We start from the raw sequence: 20,000 nt of genomic DNA, 5'->3' as shown, positions 1-20,000 counted from the left end.
TGTTTCAAATACTTTTTTTAGCTTTCTGGCTTTGTCTGTCCGTCCACACTTTTTCTGTCCGCCCTCAGATCTTAAAACCTACTGAGGCTAGAAGGCTGTAAATTGGTATGTTGATCATCCACCCTCCAATCATCAAACATAAAATTGCAACCCTCTAGCCTCAGTAATTTTCATTTTATTTAAGGTTAAAGTTAGCCATAATCTTACTTCTGGTACCGCTATAGGTACCAACACCACAGGCCACCACCGGACCGTGGCTGAATTTCATGTATCAATAATTCTCAATCTGAGCCCCAGCTTGTAGGTGGACAATTAAATCATTCCCCCGTAGGGGGGGTAGTGTCGTCAGTGCACCTCATGTGGCGCACTGTAGGCATTACTTAAGGTTCTTTGCAGCGTCCCTTCGGCTAGCTACAACCCCTTTCATACCTTTTACTGTACCTCTGTTCATATTCTCTTTAATCCATCTTACTTCCCACCCTCTCCTAACAATTGATTCATCGTTTAACTACGAAGTTTTCCTTTAAAATCTTTCGGTTATCAACTTCCCTTCCAGCGCTGAACGACCTCACAGGTTCCAGCGCCTGGCCTTGGCCCAAAATTCTCTAATCCGTCCCATTCCAGCAAAATCGAACCCTTGCAACTGATCACATGCAAAACGTCACCGCCATATGTAAATCGCAAGAAAAAATAATCGAAGGAACACCCTTTCCGAAAACCTTTTCCCATCCCACGCCCAGCGCAGCCGCTATTGCTGCATGCTAGGAAATGGTCAGGTGTGAGGTCCTACTTATCACCAAGTCTTCTCACGTCTAGGTTTTCAGGACGCCCGACACACCAAGGGGACTACGCCCATCTTACACCCACTTTTTTATTCCGTCTTTTTTTTTCCTCTCACTTAGTCTCCGCTTTTTGCGCTCATGTTGCCCGGTAGACGGGTGTACACGAATTAGGGTTAATGGTCTAATTGTGTGGTGTATGAGTGCAGGACGCAAAGAGGCTATTAAGACGCCAGTTTTTGTTTGCCTGTCAGCGCTGGTCGCTTAAATCTTCCTTCGGTAAACGTTGCAAACAAAGAGGCACTGTAGTGCGGGTGGCTTCAAGTTTGTCCACTTGAAGAGGGGTACCGTGTGGCGATTGTTCCGAGAACGGTGATAAATCTGAAAAGTTATGGCCCAATTTTTCTTCGTTCCTAAACCAATCCCATCCCAATTTTTGGAATCATTGACTTTTTTTTTCCATTGGTTTTTCTTGTGAATTTGCATTTTTATATTCATGCCACCCTTTCTAAAAAATCCGTCCCTCTGAGCTTGCCTTTTTCCCCTTTACCCAAATTCTATTGTTCTGATAACCCCTCCTACATTCAAATGACTGAGTCTGGAAATTTTAATTAATTGTACGATAAAATATGTCATTTACATAGTCTAGATTAACAAGGTGTATGCTTAATAAAATCATACCATATGTGAAATCTAAAATTCTAGGCGTGAGTTTACCGAGCTGAAAACAAACACAATCAGAATATCCACATACGCCAGTCTTAAATGACAATATTCTGACCCAAAAGAGAAGTTTACTATAAAGAGAAATCACAGCCTCGTCAGCAAACTGTAAGACTCAGAGAGGAATCACAGCCTGGTCAGCAAACTGAAAGACACTGAGAGAAATCACAGCCTGGTTAGCAAACTGTGAGACTCAAGAGAGAAATCACAGCCTGGTCAGCAAACTGTAAATGAGACTCAGCCTGGTCAGACAAAAAGAGAAATCCCTGGTCAGCAAACTGAAATCAAGCCTGGTCAGACTGTACAAGAGAAATCACAATCTGGTCAGCAAACTGTAAGACTCAGAGAGAAATCACAGCCTGGTCAGCAAACTGTAGGACTCAGAGAGAAATCACAGCCTGGTCAGCAAACTGTAATAAGACTCAGGGGTGAAGCCGATGTTCAAAGACACTATCTGCCTCTAATGACGCAAAAAACTATTGTCTGGGATTCTTAATTGGGTTCTCAGGTGATTAATGGAAGGGCAGAACCATCCCCTCCTACGCTTTCCACCCCAAGCTAGTTATTCCATCCGCTGACACCAGTAGGATATTTCATGACCACCGAAGACCTGATTTCCAGGAAGAAATGTGGACGTTAATGACAGTAATGATGGTTTGGATGATGGTTGAAAAAGAAATGAATTATCATACTTTGGATGATGCGGGACACAGGAAGATAATGAGGCCTTTTTTTTTCAAAACTGAAGTCCAAAGATACCACAGTGTGCTACTTAAAAACAGCAAATCTGTCAGTCAAGACTCCATCTCTAAATTCATGTTGATTACTTATCTTTGGCAACTAGCCATATGTTTGTTAAATAAAAATTATTCCTCTCTATTGGCACAGGCGTTACAACAGACCAGCACAATAATTTTGCATAAAAAATCTTGGCGTGCAATATGAACTGAATATAGAATTTAGGCCAAAGACCAAGCACTGGGACAAGTGAGGTCATTCAGCGCTGAAACGGAAACTGACAGCAAAAAGGTTAGTGGCATAAAACATATAAAAGGTTCAATACGCTTTATTGGACATGACCCACAAACGCCAAGTATTTTTTTCACGTAATGAACACCGCAAACATCCGATATTTGTCGGATAAAAAATAAATAAATGAATAAATCAAACAAACCGGAACAAGGGCGCCAGGCAGCACCACCAGACGACTGACTGCAGCAAGAATAAACAAAATTTATTATTATTATTATTATTATTATTATTATTATTATTATTATTATTATTATTCAGAAGATGAAACCTATTCAAATGGAACAAGCCCACCAAAGGGGCCATTGACTTATTATTATTATTATTATTATTATTATTATTATTATTATTATTATTATTATTATTATTATTATATTCAGAAGATGAAACCTATTCAAATGGAACAAGCCCACCAAAGGGGCCATAGACTACTACTACTACTACTACTACTACTACTACTACTACTACTACTACTTCTTCTTCTGCTTCTTCCAAAGAATATTAAGTCGTTCATTAAGAAGTAAGACGAGATAAAGGGAAATAAAGAAACAAGAGATCCCACTCACTTATTAATGAAAATTAATAAATTAAAAAATAAATAAAAATGTATTGCAATGCAAGGAGAACAGTATCGCGCTAATGAACTGCAATTAGCCAAAACCAATAAATATATCCGGTAATCGTATCTACAGTAAATACACCGTTGTGGGAAACACCCGGCAATAAATTTGAAAAGCAGCCGCCAATAAATTCCAGTCGCAGACCAACAAAACCATTACCGGAGCCAAACAATCAAAGCAACAATCCATCACCCAGGTAGATATGGAATTAAAAAAAAAAGTAAAACATGAGCCGAAGTTTCTTCGGCGCAATCACGTTTTCTGTACAGCCGCTACAGCGCATAATCAAGGCCACCGAAAATAGATCTATCTTACGGTTGTCTCGGTATAATGATGTATGAGCCGCGACCCATGAAACTTTAACCACGGGCCGGTGGTGGCCTGGCCTACATCGTTGCCAGACGCACGACTATGGCTAACTTTAACCTTAAATAAAATAAAAACTACTGACGCTAGAGGGCTGCAATTTGGTATGTCTGATGATTGGAAGGTGGATGATCAACACACCAATTTGCAGCCCTCTAGCCTCAGTAGTTTTTAAGGTAAAATAAAAACTACTGAGGCTAGAGGGCTGCAATTTGGTATGTCGATGCCTCAGTAGTTTTTAAGGTAAAATAAAAACTACTGAGGTTAGAGGGCTGCAATTTGGTATGTTTGATGATTGGAGGGTGGATGATCAACATACCAATTTGCAGCCCTCTTGCCTCAGTAGTTTTTAAGATGAGGGCGGACCGAATAAAGTTAGGACACACAGACAAAGCCGGCACAAGAATTTTCTTCTACAGAAAACTAAAAAAGCGCCTCATTTAGCCGTAATGAAACATATCAGCTACGCAAAAATAAATTAGGTTTATCTCCTCGTCCAATAATTACGGTAGTGGCGCCTATAAGGTTACGCTGATAAGGATAACGAGCCTCATGATAAAGGAACAATGTCGCAGTTCATTAGACAAGCCGGCTGGAAAATAATTAAGTTGATATTCTAGCATTCATCTTCGACAAGAGGGAATGTTCTCTGATGATGATGATGATTCCGGGTGATGATGGCAATTAATGATGAGTAATACATGACTATGTATGTATGTATGTGCATAATGTATGTACTTCAAAAATGTTTATGCTAAAATGTTATGAGATTCAGTCTTTAGCAACAGATTTATCTTCGACAAGAAGGCATGGTCCCTGATGATGATGATGATGATGATGATGATTCCGGGGTGATGATGGCAACTGCTGATGAGTAATACATATTGCCTATGTATGTGCATATGTATGTACTTCAAAAATGTTTGGAGATTCAGTCTTCAGCAACAGATTTAACAAAGAAACCAATAAGAACAGACTAAAAGATGGGCTGGCCACTGACCAGACCTATCTCAAACTTCCTTAGACCTTGGACCTAACTATGGCTCAAAATCATTTCCCCTCATAAGGATCATCTCCGCTTAGGGATTCCAATCGAGATTCATTCTCAGATAGTATCCACAATCCCTCAAAGATCCAGGTGCGGAAAATCCATCAATATCTTGTGGTCAAGGAAGGCTTTGAAAAATTCTGGAGATTGACTCTACTTTTGAAAATGCACTTTTGGTGACTTCAGAAAGGTTCATTTGTTGTATGGAGAAATGGGAAAGATGGAAATGGCCTAAAGCACCCATGGAAGAGAGAGAGAGAGAGAGAGAGAGAGAGAGAGAGAGAGAGAGAGAGAGAGAGAGAGAGAGAGAGAAGAGAGAAAGCTTGAAAAAGTATTGATTACCTGACAAGGTAATATACATTGTATACATAAATATATATATATATATATAATATATATATATATAGATATATATATATTTTATATATATATATATAGATATATATAGATAGATATATTTAGATATATATATATATATAGATAAGGGTATTATTATGCTACGAGCTTGTTGGTGCGAGTGACATGCGCTGGAACACGGCGCTGCTGTCTCCCCTACCCTCCCGATCCCCTACCCATCCCGCCCCTGCCGGGGCGGACAAACCGGTTTGCAGGGGGTGGGTGGCTGTGTCATGTCTCCACTAGTGTCACCCGGGGGAGGACAAACAAGATCCATCATGGTTTTATTATTACTTTTATAGATGTTTAACTTTGGAGTCATCTCCAAATCAAAGCTAAATACATACAATTACCTTTCTTTCTATATACTATCCTATTAATCATGCGAGTTGCAACACATTCAACATCATGTTTATGACTCACGGCTAAATCATGCTGCTTCACAATTCATCTGAACGTGTTTTCCTTTACGAAAGGTAAAAACCACTAAAATGAAGACTTTTAAGAAAGAAATTCAAGGGAAAAAAATTTTTATTTGTGTATACAGAAACATAATGTATACAATGAAACCAATCGAAAACTTAACATCATTTCCCACTAAAAGAAAAACAAAACTCAAACATCAAAATAATATACAAAAATTTAAAAAAGCCACTGAAGCAATTATCTCCTGAAATCAGTCCTATCAGATTAGGAGAAAAACATCCGAAATTCGCTATCCCAGTCCTAAGTTCCTAACCCACACCCAAACATTCAAGTTATGGAAATTATGCAAATGAGAAAAAAAAGAACAAACCTGTTCTTTATTAGAATTCAACCAAAATCACCATTCACAAACTTCTACAAATAATTCATGAGGACCTTGACAAATGTTATACACGGAAGGCATCAGTTAGTTCCTCGGATCACCGTGTTCAATACAAACATCAGCCGTCAGGAAACGCATAAAAGTCTAGACCAGTTCGTCGATACCATCGGAGAAACAACGGGGTAAATAACAGCAGATTATTAACCTGCTACCCGAGCAAACTTTTGGTGAGAGAGGAGGAGGAGGAGGAGGAGGAGGAGGAGGAGGAGGAGGAGGAGAGAGAGAGAGAGAGAGAGAGAGAGAGAGAGAGAGAGAGAGAGAGAGAGAGAGAGAGAGAGAGAGAGAGAGAGGAGGGAGGAGGAGGAGGAGGAGGAGGAGGAGGAGGAGGAGGAGGAGGAGGAGGAGAGAGGAGGAGGAGGAGAGGAGGAGAGAGGAGAGAGAGAGAGGAGGAGGGAGAGAGAGAGAGAGAGAGAGAGAGAGAGAGGAGGAGGAGGAGGAGGAGGAGGAGGAGGAGGGAGGAGGAGGAGGAGGAGGAGGAGAGAGGAGAGAGGAGAGAGAGAGAGAGAGAGAGAGAGAGAGAGAGAGAGAGAGAGAGAGAGAGAGAGAGAGATCTTAACTGAGGATGGATTGGCAGCCATAAATTTGTCTTAAACACGCGAAGTGTTGCATAAACAATCACTGTGGTAAACAGTGCAAAAAGAAGAGAGACCACCATGAACCACTAGTTCCCATTTGTATTTACGCGGAAACAGATATCATTAAGAAATAAGCTGACGAAGGGGCTATCAAAGTGAAAACTTCGAAAAACTCCCTTAAAAATAAGATTAAAAAAACAAGCCACAACAAAGCCAGAAAGAATTATATTTGAAATTGAACTCTTCCAAGGAAACCGAAATAAAAAAAGAGCCTTTGGGTTTCTTGAAGATCAGATTAGGAGAACGCAAGAAACACTGAGCACACAGAACTGCTGTAATTTTCTCGTCAGACAGAGTCAGGAAGCTAAGTCACCTCCCACAACCTGTGATAACGTCAAGGCATGATTGGCAAGGAAAAGAAAGAAGCGCCTCCGAGCGCTACCACAAAGCGTCCAGGTAAGAAGAGAAACTAATATGAATCACGGCGTTTTGTCTCTGACGGAGAACCCTCGGTGGAGCCCAGATTGAAATGTCAGTTCAAGAAACAGGATAGAATGGAATGGAGTAGAATATAGAGTTTAGGCCAAATGCCAAGCTTTGGGACCTATGTGGTCATTCAGCGCTGAAAGGGAAATTGAGAGTAGAAAAGTTTGAAAGGTGTAACAGAGGAAAACCTCGCAGATGCAATAAGAAACAATTGTTAGGAGAGGGTGGATAGCACGATGGAAGAAAGATAATATGAATGGCGGTACAGTAAAAGGAATGAAAGGGGTTGCAGCTAGGGGCCGAAGGGATGCTGCAAAGAACCTTAAACAATGCCTACAGTGCACCCTGACGGCACTACCCCCTTCTGGGTAGAAAAAGGATACAACTGAAAAATGAAGGACTTTTGCGTGAAGGCTACTTTTCAAACCTGAGAGAAAGCGAAGGAAACAGAAGCAGCAAATGACAGAGAGAGAGAGAGAGAGAGAGAGAGAGAGAGAGAGAGAGAGAGAGAGAGAGAGAGAGAGAGAGAGAGAGAGAGAGAGTGTGTGTGGAATTCGAAGCATCTAAATCTCTGGTACCATCGACCACTGAATAGTATGGTAGCAAGATCTTAACACCAGCACAAACCCATTGCGTGTAAAATTGAGATAACTTTCAGACCACCTAAGGTTAATGGTTATCTTTCTCGTAGGGTAGAAGAATGCATCCTGCAACTGCTAAAGCATAATGGCAACAGCAATTAAGTGTCTGTGTTGCAGGGGTAAAAAAAAAAAGGTAGCAAAACCTTGATTCCTATTAGAATAGACAAGGAGATTGTCTGAGTATTTAAATGGAAATAAAGAAAAATTGTAGGAAGAGCTTGTCACATAGTATTATTAAAAGCATGAATAAAATAAACAGAAATCGAAACTAAACAAAATGGCAAATAAAAAATCGATTAAGTAAAGGCTAAGGGATTGACAAAGGATTTAAAAATTGTAACCATTAAACAAGCATGCAGTCCATGTCAAAAATTGTCTTCCTCGCATTTTATCCACAAAAATAAAGGTACGTAATGTTAAAATAGTAAGATCATTGTAGAGTGGCTGTGATGAAATCATTGTAGTGTTTCGTAACTTTTCATTTTTTCCATCCGCATTCTGGATTTCTATATACCCAGAGCTGAAACAAACTATGCTCTTATTATAATTATCATTTTCAAAGCCATCGTAACCAGTAGTATGCTAAAAAAAGTAAAATAAAAACCATAGAGAGAAGAAAAACTATTATTACTTTCGTATATATTTTCAAATAAAAATACGGAAGGATTAGAAGCGTAAAAACAATTTTCTTTTTCATTTATAATAAACAGGATGTGAATACAATAACAAATTATTCCACATTAACACCAACAACAACAAATTTACAGACACCCTGCACTATATCGGAGAGGTTAAAAGTGGGCAAGGGACCACCAAAGCATTCAGATAATCTGGAACGATTTGTGTGGCACCATTTCTGTGGATGATGATTATGGAAAAAATTATGCACTCAAAAGTACCCTAAGAAACATCATAAAAGGCCATTTGTGTTCTCTACACGAACCAAGGCATAACATCGAAACGATAAACAAGATAAATCTTTCTTTTACCAGAAACCCACTACTAAATAAAAAGTTAAATTGCTAACTTCTAAACAGGCGTAGAATTATTCAACCTAAATACTTCACTGAAAAATATTATATAATAATATTTCCTCTGACGGCAACCCACTACTAAATAAAAGGGGAAAATGTTACCTTCTAGGGACATGTATAGAATTATTCACACAAAAGGTACGTTCATTATAGGGACCATTTTGTCCATGATTTTACAGGTAAGGAGACCTTACTGAAGCCTGTCCCTTTATATAATGCTTACCATTATAATTAGATTAAATTTTTTTCACATTATGCCTCTCTCTCTCTCTCTCTCTCTCTCTCTCTCTCTCTCTCTCTCTCTCTCTCTCTCTCTCTCTCTCTCTCTCTCTCTTACGAAACATTCAAAATAGTAATTACCCCCCTTCCCTTTCACCTTAAATTCCTTCAAGAAAACTTAAGAGCTATTAACATTCCTCGTCTATTCTGCCCTAAAATGGAAGACTGTAGTATCTGCAAAAATACAAAACTGGGTAAAATGGTAGATACTCCCTTGCCTTACTACTGATTTTGCAGACACTGCAAATGGGACCCCCTAAATACTCGTGGAAAGCATTGAGGAATCATTCTGAAACTGCAGTAACTTGTGTATTAGTGTTTCACGAGCCCAATAGGTGGAATATCTCACTTTCAAAAATTTTGCTGATACTGCAGTTTTCCATTTTAGGGCAGTACTGTTCTCTATTGACAACTCCGGAAAATTAGATCTATCATTACTGCTCTTGAAAATTCACTGAAAACTTACAAGAAATTTACTCAGAAATTCTAAAACTGATCTCAATGCATGTTATCATATGTGTAGTCTACAATCACTAAATTAACGTCAGTGTATGTTTTCATATATGTACAATCCCTAAAATAACGTCAGTGCATGTTTTCATATATGTACAATCACTAAAATAACGTCAGTGCATGTTTTCATATACGTACAATCACTAAAATACCTGTTTTCATATGTGTACAATCACTAAAATAACGTCAGTGCATGTTGTCATATATGTACAATCACTAAAATAACGTCAGTATATCTTTGCATTTATGCACAATCACTAAAATAACCAACAGATCTATAAGACATGAAAGAAAGAGTTTCTCTCTCTCTCTCTCTCTCTCTCTCTCTCTCTCTCTCTCTCTCTCTCTCTCTCTCTCTCTCTCATCGAAAAAAAATGAAATTAATAACCCATTAACACGCAAAACTACTGCTCCCTGTCTTAACAGAATAAGCGATATATATCACACGATGAAAATCATAGTTCTCTCTAAGTGCCCCGTCACCTCAAAATGAATCCTACTCTTCCCACAGCGATACCATTTACGTAACTCTGAACCATAATGACATCCCCAAAATGGGGAGTACAACATAAACAACTTAGCGCCAATGTTCCACTATTCGTAGAGGCGACCACTTACTATTATTTATAGCATCAATTCGGCCGGCAAGGCCCCACCCTCAAAACAAATGACGTATGGATGCATTAGGCATAACAAAAGAACCCAACTCCCTTTGTTCATTAAAAAATCTAGTTGCAACTATTCCTCTTGCTCTCTTTGTAAATCACTTGGTGTTCTATATTCTGGCACTGAACTGAATACAGAATTTAGGCCAAAGCCAAGCACTAGGACGTATGAGGTCATTCAGAGCTGAAGCGAAAATTGACAGTAAAAGGTTTGAAAGGTGTAACATGTGGAAAGCCTCGCAGCTGCACTATGAATCAACTGTTAGGAGAGGGTGGAAAGTAAGATGGAATAGAGAGAATATGAAAGGACGTACAGTAAAAGGAACGAAAGGGAATTGCAGCTAGGGGCCGAAGGCACGCTGCAAAGAACCTTACTATTTCCAATAGTACTGATGTGGGACAAACTTTTGAACATTTACAGAATGTATATGACTGTATTTTGAATGATTAATATTGAAACGAAGAAATTATATACACAATATGAATACGGGAGAGGAACCGATACTTCACCAATCAAGCTGATGTAAAAATAAAATCAAATAAAGAGGAGAAACAACTGCAAGTTATTTGAAGCAATTACTAGCGAGCGCACGCCCATTAGACAAATGAGTTTCCTTGTCTAATATTTAACGCATACTGCCATGATGATATGCGCAAAGGATAATAAATATGTCCTGAAGCTCTCTGGACTATTAAGTTATCTAAAGGAAAAAAAAATAAAAGGACGAAGAATGAAGAGATGGAAAAATATCCATCCAGATAATTGGCCAGACTGAAAACTTCAAAGTATATCACTGAGCCCTGAGCGGAACTGGTTATCGAGCTTGGATGAATTAATTTTCCAAATGCGTTTTCGAAGGTTTGTTTAACTTCGTATACACACACACACACAAACGTGTGTGTGTGTGTATATATATATATATATATATATATGTGTATATATATATATATATTTATAAATATACATATGCATATATATAAATATAAATATTAAATATATATATGCATACTTATAATAATAATAATAATAATAATAATAATATATAATAATAATAATAAATAATAATAATAATAATAATAATAATAATAATCTTGAGAGAGAGAGAGAGAGAGAGAGAGAGAGAGAGAGAGAGAGAGAGAGAGAGAGAGAGAGGAGAGCCAAGTCCATCCATACACATCCTTTTTGGGGGCCAAACCCTTTCCCAAAGGTGCAAAATCGAACGGAGCAAATGATAATTTACGAGACGAGGCAGATAATGCGTTTTATATTTCACGGATCAGTCGCCACAAAAGCGATTTCGCGAGCTCCTCGTGACTCGAGTGTCCGCTAATGCCCCTCTCTCTCTCTCTCTCTCTCTCTCTCTCTCTCTCTCTCTCTCTCTCTCTCTTCACGGGTTTCTTCTTCGCGTGTATTATGAATCGATGAGTGTAAATGTTTATGGCCATCTCCTGGATTTATATTCCGATCTGGGATTTATCCACTGTGCGCATGGAGACTCTCGCGGTGCCGGCTTTGTCTGTCCGTCCGCACTTTATTCTGTCCGGCCTCAGATCTTATAAACCACTGAGGCTAGAGGGCTGCAAATTGGTATGTTGATCATCCACCCTACGATCATCAAACATAACAAACTGCAGTCGAGACCAACAAAAGACAGATCTGTTTTCGGTGGCCTTGATTATACGCTGTAGCGGCTGTACTGAAAACTCGATTGCGCCGAAGAAACTCCGGCATTTTTTTTTAATTATATTAGTAGCTGATAATCAATCCACTTCGTTCATTTCAGAAGGTTTATCAGTCAAATTTTTTTCTATCTGCTTGATTAGTTCTGAAGAATAAAACTCAAATCAGTAATTAAAAGCTGCGATATAAAGAGAGGTTCCTAAAGTCACATTGTAATCAAATTTATCACTGAAAAATAAGTTTAAAATCTGTAAAAATCTGTAATTGTGCAAATACTGCTAACTAAAAATCGTGCATGCGAATCCTCTTGCATGGAATAAATTTCAAATTTATCATAACTGTTTTTCCCACCACGCAACTTTCATGCTGTTTTTAAGCGCAAATATTTTTGAAAGTTTGTATAAATTTTGTCATATTCCATAACCACCTATTAAATTACACGGTATCTGACAAAGCCACCACAATAGTTTTCTTTTATAGAAAGCTAAAACTGTTTCATTTCTCAATCCAAAAACGCGCACACACATACATACATATATATTTATATATATATATATATATATATATATATATATATATATATATATATATATATATATATATATATATAATATATATATATATATATATATATATATATATATATATATATATATATAATTTAATATTTATATATATAAGTGTGTGTATATACATACATACATTATATACGCTTATGTATGTGTATATATATTATATATATATACATGCATTCATGTAAATTAAATGCAAGCACAGGCACACGCATTTTAAACCAAACACACCTCACCCTCAATTTACATTCGCCGTTCCAATCCACACCCTTCGTGTCTCATAGGCGAACCGTCCACCCTCTCTCTCTCTCTCTCTCTCTCCACCTACATCGTGAGGCGCTGCCCTTTTCGTCCCCTTTGTCCGAGTCCTCCTTACTAGCAGCCGGCTACATAAATTCTAAGCGGCAGCTTTGGAAGACTCAGGGTGGAAATTATTGTCAAGAAAAAATCAACCACAGGTTGCCTTGGAGCCTGCATGTGCGTATATATCTTTTCCTGAGGACACGCCTCGTTTTACTCGAGTCCTCATATGGATGTCTATTTAGAAACTTGCTAGATATTTGGTGAAGAGTGAGTACATATATATATTTTATATATATATATATATATATATATATATATATATATATCAATACACACTTTATATATTTCATAAATGCTACTAGTGATACTCAATGGGTGGTTTCCCGTTTTCGCAAATGCTACAAGTCATACTCAATGGGTGGTTTCCCGTTTTCTCAAATGCCACAAGGCATACTCAACGGGTGGTTTCCCATTTTCTCAAATGCTACAAGTCATACTCAATGGGTGGTTTCCCGTTTCCTCAAATGCTACACGGCACTCAACGGGTGGTTTCCCGCTTTCTCAAATGCTACTAGTCATACTCAATGGGTGGTTTCCCGTTTTCTCAAATGCTACAAGTCATACTCAATGCGCAGTTCCCACTTTCTCAAGAATCAAAGCGATCTCTTACTAGTTTAAGCACACAGTGCTCTCACATCTCTCTGAGAGAAATAAAAAGCACAACGTTCCTCAATGTTTTCAATCTCAAACACCATAAATGGCTAACAAATAATTATTTATCGACAGCCTCTGGAAGCAAAATTAATTGCCGACAAAAACAGAGCAATCTAAGACACTAAGTGTTATGCTTGCAATTCATCACTTCTGAAAAATAGGAGCCAACAACCAAAAGCGTATGCAAATATGGAGCATAACTACTAATTTCCAAGCAACGAGATTCTCGCACTCCCTACACGGATGATGGGTCCCTTCGTATGATTCCAGGCTAAAAACTCATCTGGAACATTCAAAACAAAGCTATCTCGGTACAGTTTACCAAAGGCCCACCTTAACAAAGGCATCAATCTACCATGCTAAATCGGCCCCAGCCAAAGTTTCTCGAACTGACGACTCTTGCAAACCAGCAATTATTCCACCCACTTACAACCTTCAACTGCTGTTCAAAATAGGTGAAACGATGTATGCAAATTTCAGAGCGTGCACAAACAGCCATATGCAGATATACACATATGAATACATATACTACACAAGCACATATTTATATGTACACATCTATACTAAATATATTTATATGTAAATATATAAAATTTTGATATATATATTATATATATATTTAGAAGAAACAGATTGGAAAACAGCCATCTATAGAAGTTTATTGTATATATATATATATATCATCATCATAAAATATATTTACCAATTAAAACGGACTCATAAAACTATCATGTATATATATATATATATATATATATATATATCGTATATATATATAAACAACATATAAGTATATAAACATTCATTCTCATTAGAACAACAGCATAACGAACACCGCAGTAATTTAACAACGTTGCCCTGATATCGAATTTACTACCAGGCCACCGAATCCACTAATGACGCCTTTGTTCAGAGGTTAAGTATTTCGGGTATCAAATTAATATTTAGCCAAATGAACCTTCCTAGTACAAAGACGATTCGAAGAATTCATTATCCCTTCGTTATCTGATTGAGAAAAACTTGTAAATGTATCGGTGAAGTCGTCGTGATTAATCATATCCATTATTATCGGTACTCATCAGTCAATTAGCTAAACATCAAATTACAAGACCCGAAATACACTTTTTGCTAGTTAACTGAACAAAGTGTTGCGATAAAAAGATGTCTGCTCTAGTCTGTATCAAAGTTACATTTGATATAGTCCCTTTAACGCAAAATATCTTGAAATAGCGAATTGAACTGAACTTTAGAATTTAGGCCAAAGGCCAAGCACTGGGACCTATGGGGTCATTCAGCGCTGAAACGGAAATTGACAGCAATAGGTTTGAAAGGTGTAACAGGAGGAAAACCTCGCAGTTGCACTATGAATCAGTTGTTAGGAACGGTGGAAAGTAAGATGGATGAAAGAATATGAAAGGAGGTACAGTAAAAAGAACGAAAACGGTTGCAGCTGGGGGCCTATGGAAGGCACGCTGCAAAGAGCCTTATGTAATGCCTACAGTGCACCGCATGAGGTGCACTGACGGCACTAACCCCCTACGGTTTGAAACGAAATATAACTTTCTTCCAGGTCCGATAGCTTTAAAGAACCTAGATCAGTGGTTCTCAACCTGGAGGGAGTCAGCAGTTTCCAGAGGGGGGGCGCGAGCCCTGGGGAAAAATTAAAAATTCTCTAAATATATTTGTTATTCTCTTAACGAGAGTCGCTATGAAGCAGTGTCAAGTATCTCACCAATTCATTCCCAAAAGGATAAAAACACCCCTTCTCTTTCTCTTTTTTTCATTTTCCTTTGAATCTGGGAAGGGAATTTTACGCATAGATGCAAGTTGGGGGGGGGGGGGAATGGAGGGAAGGACCAACTCTTAGAGGGGGCGTGGTAATAAGAAGGTTAAGAATAACTGACCTAAGTCGATGGAATCAAACATGAGGTGAATATGTGCCAGAAATTCCTCCCAAACAGCAGTGAGGGAATGTACACATTTCTTACTGTAAACAAACAGAGCCATCAGAAACAAGGCCAGAGAAAGAGAACGACGGCTTTAATTCTCTCCAGGGAGGGCAGGGAACGATTAATTCCAGATGTAATGACCTGCTGACATCCTCAGTGGCAAAAGGACTGTTTGTCGGCTTCATAGGCACCTGAAAGATCTTCAGCTTTCGACGAGTTTGTCTTGACATGCCTGAAATGCTTTAGTAAAACGATAAATTTGTTTTTCGTGAATAAGCACTCGTGAGAGATGGGAAAATACGTTGTTGAGTAGATTCCGGGTTGATGACGAGAAATTAGCTTTATAAAAGCGTTATTTCCACTAACAAGATGATGAAGATGTTGATGTCTACAGTATACAAGATGCATAAGAAGTTACCCCACTAAGACGACAATGTTGATGTTGAGGAAGAATAGTCGACATCCATAAAATTACGAAGTTTTATCCACTAAAAATAAGAAACGATGATAAACAGAAAGAACACGTAATCTTCCTTCAGACAGAGAAATTAGTTACACTAAGAAGAAGAAGAAGAAGAAGAAGAAGAAGAAGAAGAAGAATTGCCTAACAAATTCATCCAACGAAAACTGAATTCACGGACTCTCGCTTTTTGACCATAAAAGGGGAGTCAGACTTAGAAATTGAGGTCAAGGGTCGGTCACAGAGAGAGAGAGAGAGAGAGAGAGAGAGAGAGAGAGAGAGAGAGAGAGAGAGAGAGAGAGAGAGAGAGAGAGTCACAAGGAGTTACAAGGATTAGGATGTCTCAAAGACTTACTGGTCCATCCGAGGAGACATCATGTGCTCACTTATCTCTAAGAGCAGGTTTTACTGTTCATTCACAGTGTTCTAATGATTTTCTCTAGCTTTCTTTTAAACCCTTCTACGCTGTTAGAGAGAGAGAGAGAGAGAGAGAGAGAGAGAGAGAGAGAGAGAGAGAGAGAGAGAGAGAGAGAGAGAGAGAGAGAGAGAGCTGGGGAATCGTAGCTCTTGAAATGCTTAGCAGAACTGTTCAAGTTCGAATGCTTCGCCAGAGATTCCTGATTGTCCCTTCGTCACCTGTCCCCAAGGTGAAACATCCTGTTAACGAGCCATTGCAGGAGAGAGAACGAGTTGGCAGTTTTATTCCCTGAAGGAATGAGGGTTGGGGGGACTCAGGGGGGGGGGGAGGAAAGGGGTCGCTACTAATGCCAAAGGGGCCAGTGGCAACATAAAATAAGGTCGGGGGCCATCACGTCAGACGGGCCAGACATGAATATCACGGGGATGAAATTTAGGGGGAATTCTTGAATATATATACGAAGCCACCGTGTAATTGATAAAGACAGTTTATCAATATGTTAAATTAGATGAATATTCATTCGTTTTATTTTCCCTTCTTGAGAAATAATGCACGAAATAATTATGAATAATGCGAAATGGTATAAGTACGTGGTTTTAAAGACAAACTTTAAACAATATAAACAAGTAAATAATGCGTTTGAATATTCATTCGTTTTATTTTCCCTTCTTGAGAAATAATGCTGGACAAATAAAAATAATGCGAAAATAAGCGCAAACTTTAAACAATATAAACAAGTAAATAATGTTTTTTCTGTAGAGCGTATAATCAAGGCCACCGAAAATAGATCTATCTTTCGGTGGTCTCGGTATAATGCCATATGAGCCGCGGCCCATGAAACTTTAACCACTGCCCGGTGGTGGCCTATCCTATATCGTTACCAAATGCACGATTATGGCTAACTTTAACCTTAAATAAAATAAAAACTACTGAGGCTAGAGGGCTGCAATTTGGTATGTTTGATGACTGGAGGGTGGATGGTCGACATACCAATTTGCAGCCCTCTAGCCTCAGTAGTTTTTAAGATCTGAGGGCGGATAGAAAAGTGCGGACGGACAAACAAAGCCTGGCACAATAGTTTTCTTTTACAGAAAACTAAAAGTTCCTTACAAGGCCTTACAAAGTACAAGTGGAAGAAATTTTTTAATGATGTTTTTAATATCTGCTCTGAGAGAGAGAGAGAGAGAGAGAGAGAGAGAGAGAGAGAGAGAGAGAGAGAGAGAGAGAGAGAGGAGTCAGTCAGTCTCCCTGAAAGCTCGAAGCAACAAAATCACCCAAAAAGGCTGCACAACACGGGGGAGATTTCAATCACGATCTTAACGTGTCTCTTATCTGGGGATCAGCATCAGTCGCGTTGTCAATTACCCGCTGGATTGGACCACTTCTTCCGAGGCCTTATCGCACGAACGCTCCTGAGGAGCACTATCTCCGGCCATCTGCCAATGATACACTTTCTGACACCTACCTCGGGGTCAACGGAACGTCGGCGAGAAAAATACCCCTTCTGAATCGAGATAAACTGATGGGATTTATGCCTTGTATCTGATTCCGGGCATCATTTACCCACCTTGTTTTATCTCTATCTTTTTTTTTTTTTTTTTTTTTGTCAGAGATGGACATATTATCAGCGTGTCGCCGCCATCTGTTTCAGACAGCAATTCATTTTATGAGATTAGCGTCAGATTTTTCCCCAACATTTTCTTGAATTAAACAGATAAATAAATCCCAGATCCTTTGCATAAACAATCAATCAGCTTGACCCACCAACGAAGGGCCAAAATAACACAAATAAACTAATAAATGAAAAAGTGAGAAAGAAACAGGACTCGAGAATCCATTGCAAGAGACGGAATGGGGTACTAATTGCAGGTGCACTCTAACAAAAGATGCAGAAAACGATTATCTCAGAAGTCCTTCTCATCTTCACGCCAAGGTTCAGATTCTTGTCTTTATGTGCGCACCTGGAAATGATCGGGTGCAGTGTGATAAAGAGCAAGGAAGTAGCTACATCATCAAATTAATGATGAGAAAAAGGTATTTTCGTTTGTGTTTATATATCTGAGCGCAAACGTAAGTAAAAAATGCGCCGAAGTTTCTTCGGTGCAATCGAGATTTCTGTATAGCGTACAATCAAGGCCACCGAAAATAGATCTATCTTTCGGTGGTCTCGGTAAAATGCTGTATGAGCCGCGGCCCGTGAAACTTTAGCAAAAAAAAAAAAAATACCGAAAGTTTATTAAGACCAAGCGATTTCGAACCCGTTTCCCAATTTTTAGTTTTCTGTAAAAAACTATTCAGCCGGCTTTGTCAGTCCGTCCGCACTTTTTCTGTCCTCAGATCTTAAAACCTACTGAGGATAGAGGGCTGCAAATTGGTATGTTGATCACTCACCCTCCAATCATCAAACATATCAAATTGCAGCCTTCTAGCCTCAAAAGTTTTGATTTTATCTAAGGTTAAAGTTGGCCATAATCGTGCCTCTGGCAACGATATAGGATAGGCCACCACCGGCCAGTGGTTAAATTTGCACGGGCCGCTGCTCATACAGCATTATACTGAGACCACCGAAAGACATCTATTTTCGGTGGCCTTGATTATACGCTGTAGCGCCTGTAGAGAAAACTCGATCGCGCCGAAGAAAAATACTTCGCATTTTTTACTTGTTTTAAACAACAAATTCTTCCTCCTTTGATTTTTACTTTGTTCCCCCCTTACACATATACATAAAGTACCAGAACCACCATAATAAACATTATAAGGCAGCTTGAGCCAACAAAACCTTCAGAAGGTACACAAAGACAATGTGCTTTGAATTTCAAGCGAAAATCAGCACTCGAGGAAGATAACACCGAATTGCATCACTAAAACCCGTCCCGCCTAATTAGGACGTGGGGCGTTTAATTAGTTCTCAGAAACAGAGGAATACATTAGGGAAAGAAAACTGAATGTCACTTTTATTCTGCAGTTTTTCCTTTCCTCCTGTATCTGCCCCAGCGGCGCCTGCGGGTTTTGTAATGATCTCGCATAAAAGCTTCGTGAAATAAACATGGGAACAATATAATTTAAAAAAACACACACACACATACAAGGGCTAATGGCATACGTAACACAATCTGATTACCATCATCATACAAATAGTTGGAAAAGATTCTTTCGCTGGAAATTGAGGAAAATGACAGCAAATAACTAATAAGCAACAAAAGAAAAAAAATATATATAATATATATATATATAATATTTATATATACATATATACACAAACACAGTATGTAGAAGTCTGAACTTATATGTACGTGTTTATTGTAACGCCTGAACCCTCGCTCGCGAGGGGAGATTAATGTGGGGTGCAATTATTATTCTACCGAGAAAGGCGAAGCGGAAAGAGACACTACATTAAACGCTAAACACTCTGACAAAGACAGAGTAAACAGAGGCGACAATGAACACTTAAGAATTAAAACACCGTACTCGAACTAATGCCTTGAGAAAAGCCCCGACTGTGTAATTTGATTTAGTTCCTGAGGTCGGTGGGTTTTACGGTAAAAATAGACTGTTCCGAAGGTAATGTTTTATTAAAAAATACAATCGACGTGATTGGCAACAATACCCTTTAAGCTAGAACATCTGATAGAACTTTTCACTTAATTTAGAAATTTTTTTTTCTATACAAAGTGTTTAGAATTTTTAAGTCTGATATTACAAAATCGCATTGTCAGGCAGGGCAGCCGATCGAGGCTACGGCCTAGCATTATCCCGTGGGGGGTAGCGCCGTCAGTGTACCTCACAAGCTCTTTCATTTCTTTTACTATACCTCCGTTCATATTCCCCCTCTTTCATCTTGCTAGCCACCTTCTCCTATTTCGGCGTCATTTTCTTAAGGA

The 20,000-nt window shown here is 38.7% G+C and overlaps 1 protein-coding gene across 1 annotated transcript in view; it reads left to right on the top strand.

Annotated features, from left to right (window-relative positions):
* Positions 1 to 20,000, top strand: part of LOC136844747 (uncharacterized) — a 137,878-nt gene that overhangs the window by 115,057 nt on the left and 2,821 nt on the right. The gene's annotated exons all lie outside the window — the stretch shown is intronic.

The sequence above is a fragment of the Macrobrachium rosenbergii genome, chromosome 13 (genome assembly GCF_040412425.1).
Source record: "Macrobrachium rosenbergii isolate ZJJX-2024 chromosome 13, ASM4041242v1, whole genome shotgun sequence".
Classification (NCBI taxonomy): domain Eukaryota; kingdom Metazoa; phylum Arthropoda; class Malacostraca; order Decapoda; family Palaemonidae; genus Macrobrachium; species Macrobrachium rosenbergii.
Note: the sequence above shows the minus strand (reverse complement) of the source record. Positions and strands in the feature narration are given on the sequence as shown.